The sequence below is a fragment of the Aulonocara stuartgranti genome (assembly GCF_965226115.1).
Source record: "Aulonocara stuartgranti genome assembly, chromosome: 10".
In the NCBI taxonomy this organism is placed as follows: Eukaryota; Metazoa; Chordata; class Actinopteri; order Cichliformes; family Cichlidae; genus Aulonocara; species Aulonocara stuartgranti.
The window spans coordinates 24,452,056-24,459,762 of NC_138946.1; the positions used below are offsets into that span (position 1 = coordinate 24,452,056).

General features: G+C 42.7%; 1 protein-coding gene across 4 annotated transcripts in view; it reads right to left on the reverse strand.

Annotated features, from left to right (window-relative positions):
* gabra3 (gamma-aminobutyric acid type A receptor subunit alpha3) overlaps positions 1–6,676 on the reverse strand; it is a 122,612-nt gene extending 115,936 nt beyond the window's left edge. For 2 of the 4 annotated variants that reach the window (XM_082548065.1, XM_082548064.1), the window contains exon 1: positions 6,302–6,324. The gene's annotated coding sequence lies outside the window, so the exon portion shown is untranslated. Of the gene's footprint in view, positions 1–6,301 lie in introns of all 4 variants that reach the window. The other 2 variants (XM_082548066.1, XM_082548067.1) reach the window with 2 other exon arrangements.
* Positions 6,677–7,707: the final 1,031 nt, after the last annotated feature.

Consider the following 7,707-nt stretch of genomic DNA (forward strand, 5'->3'; position numbering starts at 1 on the left):
TAAACACTATGGTCTCAGAGAGCAAAAAGACAAACTGTCTGCATGCAAATATGCTTTGAATCACATAGAAATCTTTACAGTACTTTGCATAGACTATGTCTTTAAGGGCCAGTTCACGGTACCAAAATGATTTACATATTTTCCCCTCGCCTTTAGCGCCATTTATCCATCGAGATTGTTTCGCTGCAATTTGCCCAGTTTTGGGTCTATCTGTTGTACAGATATAATGGGATGTGATGGCAGTTGCTTGGGGAGCTCAAAGCACCAAAAAGTTACATTTTTAAAAACTCAGCAACAACGTCTCTTTCTAGAAATCTTGACCTAGTTTCTCAAAAGACCACAAAGTTGCAGTGAGTACTTTCATGTATAAACTACTGAACTACAACACTTTTGCAAACAATATTGCTCTGGAGAAGAAAGCAATCATCAACCAATGACAAGATGCTCATGCTTCGACTACTCTGACAGGATGTAAATGATGAGTGTGTCTCCTTTGACTGAGCTTTAATGTTAGCTAAGTGTAAGCTCTGCTTGACTGCCAGATGTAGCTCCATTTAAATAAAATATTTCTCACATGAAACCACCCATGGAAAGGTTTGTGGACTTTTTGAGAACCTTGATCATAATTTCTAAAAAACAGATATTACTGCAGTTGTTGCTTCTTTTTTAAAAACTTATGAACACCACAAAAACATGGCACCCAGTTCCATTATAGTCAAGAAAGATCCTTACAGCCACTGTCTCCTCAATAGGGCAACACACACCAAATCAAGCTACAGAGACAGGCAGAGACAGGCTACAGAAAAGAATAATGTATATTGGACAGTGAGATGGCTGTGTGAAAACGTCATGAAAACTTTTGAAAATGGATGATAAGTAAAGATTTACTCTTCAACTTTGTTATGAGTTTTGATTAGTCGCTACCTAAATAATGTTTTACATATTACTCCACATTTAATGCAATAAATTACTTAATTACTCAGCAGAAAAAGTCATTTGTTACACTAGTCATTGGATTACTTACACATTACTGCATTATTTAAGTATTAGTTGATATATCTGATTTTTTAAAGGACCAAATATCGGTATAACTTTTAAAAATCTTATATCAGTCGGGCTATATATTCTTGATAAATCAAATTTTAGTGACACCTGAATGAAGCACGCTGTATCTTAAAGCCCAAGATGTCATCTTAAAACTGCTTGTTCTGCAACTCGAAGGTATTTTACTACCACACTAAACACAAGCAAAAGAATTAAGTGAGAGGATAAAATACTACTGTTTTCCATGCTATTCAATATTCCAGCTGAGGCCTACAGTAAGTGTTATCTTAAGGGCAGTGCCAAGCCTCGAGTCAGCGAAGGGTTAGATAAAACGTCTGTGGGTCATTTGCACGTACACATTTTTGGTAGATAATATGAAGCCATTTAAATTGGTTCAAAGCCCAAACTCAACAGGCACCATCTAGATGAAAGGGCACAGTCAGATTTTGCCCTTGCTCTTGTGTGTTTGATTATTCTGCTTTTATTTTTTATTTTTTATTTAACAGCTCAGTCAAAAATATGCATAAAAGAACTGCCAGTAGAATTACAGCTGCAAACACCAGGATGTTACATAATAATGAACAAACATGCATGCCCCTCACATTGATCTCTTGTATCTTGATGTTCCACACACAGTCCCACTTGATACAGTAAAAAAATAGTCAAATACTTAAATATAATACTTAAAAGAAAGAAAGAAATAAAGAAGAGACAATTAAAGCATCTCTCTCTCACCCCTCAGGACCTTTGGTTCCCAATAATCCCCACTATCTTCAGCCGAAAACACTATGTTACCAGGGCAACAGCTGCATTGATGGTGTAGCTTCATGGAAGCGTGTGTGACAAAAGCGGTACCTGAAGCATCACACTTATAATTGCAATCAAGGCAGACCTGTGGCAGAGATGACTGGGGCTGAATTATTTCTGTGTCTCTAAGTGTGTGGTTTAAATTCCATACATGCACGACAGGAGACAAAAACTAGTGTGCAAGAAATTTATGTAGTCATGTAAATCTTTGCCCGTGTGCCTCCACTCCCTCTGCACACATTACACTTCACTGCATTTTTTACCAAGCACCTTGATTCATGAAAAGTACACTTGCCGTCTTTGCCAATAACCTTTAAGCAATGTTTCTCAGCTTATCTGGATCATAACCAAAAATCAGGCTACTCAATGTCTTTGCTTTAAAAAGCCAAAAATACCTTTTAGTCGACTGCCAGCCTCGATCAAAAGCCCCGATTTAATACTTTAAATCCCTTCCACTGATAGATGATGAAATAAATGCATGACTTAGGTAATTTCTTAGCGGACACACGCATTTTTAAAGTTATAAAGAAAGAAAGTATCCTTCTTTAAACACCATTTCAGATCCTGAATGTCTATAACAATCGCTGACATTTTATGAGTATCTCAGGACCTGCAAAGACAGTCTGCCTCTCAGGAACAGGCGGTCCCAATATGAAGCTTTAGGCTCTTAGAAGATTCTGACATTTGAAAGATTTGACTGTCAATCTTAAAGGTCATTGACAGTGTGAAAGACGCGTGGGGTTTTGAAGAGTGGGTGAAAATAAGTCAGAGCAAGGTGACGCTATATGTTATACAACCTTCAGCTTCTTATGCATTCAAGTCCCTAAATGACAATTTTATTTCAGGGATTACAGCATACAGATTATATAGAGACTCCAAAGCTGAAGAACGTTTCATTTAACAGTAACCGTGTGCCTGACACAGACTTCATTTGGGTACACTGCTCAGATAAATTAAAGATCACTCATTTGAATGTTTTGTGTTTTTAGTATTTTCTCTGTCTTGTTGGCCGGGTTGATGTTGCCGCTGTCCTGATATCATTCGAATATTTCCTCAGAGAAACATACTCCAACTTCAGCATCTTTGACTGCAGCTGGTGATAGCGATCCTCCACTCATAGTTGGAGAGCCACTTTAAGGCCAACCTGCAGCAGATGGGTGAACTGTGGCGAATATCATCACCAGCTGCAGTCCAACATGGTGGAGGTGGAGTCCATCCGCAAGATAAGAGACTCACTGGAGAGGCAGCTGATTATATTGATTTGTTGTGTGTACATCTATATCCACCACCCCACCCCACCAGTACAAATCCATTCAGCTGGAAACACTGAAAAAAATAATGAATTCATTAAAGATAGAAGTGTACCGAATCCTGCAACATGCTGAATGTTCGTCTAAAGGTTATCTTAGCCTTTATGAAAAACGGCTCAATTGAAAGAAAAAGAAATCATCCAAAAAATAAAACATCAAGTCTGACCTCTGATGATCTAACAAGAAAGGTTGGAATTGTTGTTGGCGCGTTGCGCAACTACAGTTCGGGCTCCTGCAGTCTTTTATCAAACAGCAGATGATAATTTGCTCTGCTCATAATGCACTTGTTGAAAATGCTTTATGCAGCCTTGGCAGGCGGTTCTCTACTTCCTAAATAAATGACTGGGATTTGCGTTCCACACATGATCATCCTCGTCAGGACTGTTCTGTCTCAGCCAAAAATACAGTAATAAAAGTCACCGCACTGGCGGAGGCTTTAACATAAACTACATTTAAAGGAGCAACTGCTCGCAGGGTGAAAATCAGTGACAATCATGGGAATTAGCATAAATCAGCGGGCGTCTGGTGGTAACGTTATTCCTGTGTGAACGGAGCTTCTGTGATTAATCGTCTCTCGTGCACAGAAATGGGGAAATGATTGGATCTCACATTAAGGGAAAAAGACTAAGGCAAGTGCAATTCTTGGAAGCTCCAAGTATGCAGACAAAGAAAAAAAAAAGTTAAGACAAAAGAAGTCAGCAGCTTCAACATACTGCATTTCTTGACTTCATCCAAAACAACAACATTAGGCTTTTCCGGGATGAGGAGAGCATCCAGAATCTGTGTGCTAACCCTGCTCTGCCTTCCCATGGTCCTGCTTTGCTCCACCTCTCATCATCACTGTCACTCTGTGGAGCCAAGCTGTAAAATTTCCCCTCAGAGCTTATTGGTCGTGACTGACACTGACATATATATAAATATAAACACTTATACTACTTTTCCCTGGGAGCCATTACCCCCATTTATTTTCTAATCACTCAAGATACTTTGCATTTTTACTGCATCACGTCTTACGGTGCCTCGAGTAACAATAATGCAAATCCCTGCAACAGTCTGCCTCTGTCTTTTATTTGCCTGCATCTGCATGCTGAATCCCAACAATAGCAATTACAAAATAGATTCTCTAATCACTTCAGATGCAACGGGTTCACACAAGTCTCACACAAGCACGGCACATCCATCTGTAGCTCTCGGATGAGACAGCACCTTCTCCTTCAAACAAAATCTGCTCTGGCTGACACATTCCCTGCTGGACAATAAATCTGAGTTTACTTCCTTTTTCACCACACACCCATGCACTGCGAAAAGGGTTCTGTGTGTGTGCGGAGACTCTCTCTCCGTATGTCTCAACAGATGAAGAAACTGGCTGAGAAAAGTCATTTACTTGTGGTCACACTCACGGGCGTCATCGCATTACGAGCCCTGTAGCTTGCAAGACTGAGAGCCGGATGACTGTGCATCACATCAAAACATGAGGTGTGGTAGGAAGAAAAAAAACATTCATGCATGATGTTGCAGAGGAGCAAACGCCTGAAAAAACGTGGCAACATCAGGGTGAGGGAGGGAAAGGATGAGCACCATTCAGTGCTGTGCTTGAGCGACGCCTCCCAGGTCTGGCAATTAAAACCAGCTCCTGGCCTCTGACACAGGCTGGATTCAAGCGTGGAAAAGATGAATGCAAGGATTCATGCAGGTGTACCACAGCTCTTCCTGACGTGTGTCTGCATATGGAGCCTGCTTGTTAACCTTTTCACCATGACACTAAAAAAAAAAAAGACATGCAGGAGCAGATGTCTGAAAAGGTGCCACACTGTCTATTACAAAAAAGGAAAAGATCAGAACCAAAGGACTACCCTGTCAGGGACTCCATTCAGCACTCTGACAGCATGGATACCATTTGTTGTCACCCTTGTCTCAGGCAGCAAACAAACAGGAGATGCAAATTCTCTAATTGTGTCTTGTTTGTGTGTGTTGACCCAATTTCACATGATTTTAAAGAGGGGTTGGGATTGCTGGATTTACTTGTGCACTTGGGAAGCTCATGTCATTATTACATTTGCATCATTCCAGCTGGACATCGCTCAGCATGTGCGCCCACTGACACTCCATAAGCTACACCACGCGTGGCTAACTGACAGAGAGGATGACGAAAGAGATAGTCGTGTTCCCTCTCGTGTTGCGCTACGGCAAAAGCACACAACTACGCCGAATTTAAATGATTAAGAGCAAGAAAATCGTTTAAATAAGAAATAAAAAACGCGCATGCACATGGAACTGTTTTTCCACTGTCGTCATCTCTTAATCTGCTTTTTTTTTGGTAAACTTGTCAGTCCCGGTGAATTAAAGAAAAAAAAAATACTGATATTAATAAAAGACAAACCGCAGTGGTGTTTATTTCACTGGCGGTGGAGTTGAGACCCTTCGCTTTAATGGAAGACGGTTTTTAATCCAAGGTTAAGTTAGCCTGTGCTCAACAGTCTTGTCACAGGTTGCGGTAGCTCGTTCCGAACACGATTCCCAGCACGCGGGGTCAAAGCACGAGCCCGGAGTTCCTGTGCAGGTGCGGCTTTTTTTCCCCTTCTTTTTTTTAATCATTACCAGAAACGTCTCGCGCGTCTTCACCGCTAATTGCCCATTAAGGGAAAGTAACAGCCGCTCAAGCAGTAGTGTCGCATTGTGCTGCTATTTTGACTGTCCTTAGAAGTCGACCTAAGCTTTTAAATAAACAAACAAATAAATAAAATTCAACCACCCCTGTGACAGGTGTATCTCCACAAAAACAACCCCCTCACATTTGTTGCTTACTACTTTAATTCGCGGGCGAAATCGTCGCGGTTGAGCAGAGCCAGAGCTAGTCGCATGCAAGCCGCGCATCCCCCTCACCGTGCATCTTTTCCACTTCAGCATGCGAGGGGAGACCTGTTAAACCATCAATTATACTGCGGTAGCTACACAAACAGCAGTTGTTGCATGTGAATGAAACATTGCCGCTGAGCCCATTTGCAACCGTCTCCGGCAATTATCCTGCCGGCGACGTGTGCGAGATCTTAACAAGAAGAAGAAGAAGGAAAAAAAAATCGCATCACAGAAGACACAGTAGAGGTAATGACTAATAATAAGAAAAATAACAACAGTCTCACCAGCAGCAATGAGGATGATGTTCCTGCTGTTGTGTGTGTGTGTCTTCTCTCTCTCTCACTCCTGGCTTTCCTTGGAGTTGATGAGGTTCTGCCGTTTGGTCCGACTGATTTCTCCCTCAGCTGTTACCGGCCACTGGATTTGGATAATTTTTCTCTTTCTTTCTTTTTTTTAATCCAGCGGTGAAATAACGGGGGGAAGCGGCGTCCTTTCGCAGAGCTCTGCCCTCTTCAAACTAACCTTCCCGCCCCCTCCTTCTGCCCATCTCAGATTGGCGCTGGGCGGGAGGGGCAAACCTTGAACCTTGAACGGGGGCTGGTTTAGGAGGGGTGATCTGTCGCGCTGATCAAATCCCGCGTGGATGTTTGCGGGAGGGCTCACTGTTAACTGATCAGCTCGTCACTGATGTTCCCGACAGCTGGAAGGGGGCTCTCCCCCCCAGCCCCCCAAAACACACACCGCCCCCCACCGCCCCTCTTGTGCAGTTATTGCACAGCAACCTCCCAGGCGAGAGGCAGCAGTGAGTGGGCCCACTTACTCCGGCGGATTGAGCACTGACGCAGGTGCCCAAGGTCCAACCGCGACAGACAAGAGATGCCAAGCCTAAGAGCTGCTGCTGACAGTGATACAGCAATCTCATCTGAGTCATTGCAGTGGTAGGAAATGGGAGCAGATCATCCCCACTCTGTGACCTTGGAGGGGGGGTGTTGTGGTCTGATCAAGGAGTGGAGATGGGAAAAATCTGGGCAAGGCAGTAGGAACACAAGACGTCTCAACCTCTGTTTGAACAAAGTGCCCTTTTTGCATGGCGCGTAATGCCACCTCTAACCTCTGCTCAGTCAGCAGCAAATAGTACAAGACTGCTCTTGTACTCTGCAACTCCCGGGTGTGCCGTGCCATACACAAATCTGTCAAGAACAGACAAAACTGCTGCAAGTGACCTGCCAGTGAAGCCTGCATTTTAAGTCTGCAGGCGATATAAGAACCTTTTTTTTCACAGTTCACAGTACAAATCCGCACACTTCTGTATTTCTGTCAATAAAAAAGACCACAAATTGTGCCTCCTGTCAGTCTTCATCTACTATCTGTTGCTTACATCAACAGTGCAAAATGGAAACAGTGCAACACCAAGTCAGCAAATTGTTATTATTATTATTTTTTAAACGAAATACACTACACAAACTTTCACTACATCCACCACTGCTTTCCTGGAAAGAGGGGAATTCCTCGCTGTGTGGTCCAGCCTAAGGCATCTCGCATCTTGTCCCTAATTAGGTTTCGTTGAAAGGCTTTTCTCCCCGCTCTCACTGGGGGTCTAAGGTTGGGGTGGTGTGCCTTTTTCATTTATCATTTTCATTTATTGTTTCATTGTGAAGCCCTTCGAGACTGTAATTGTAATTAGAGGCTG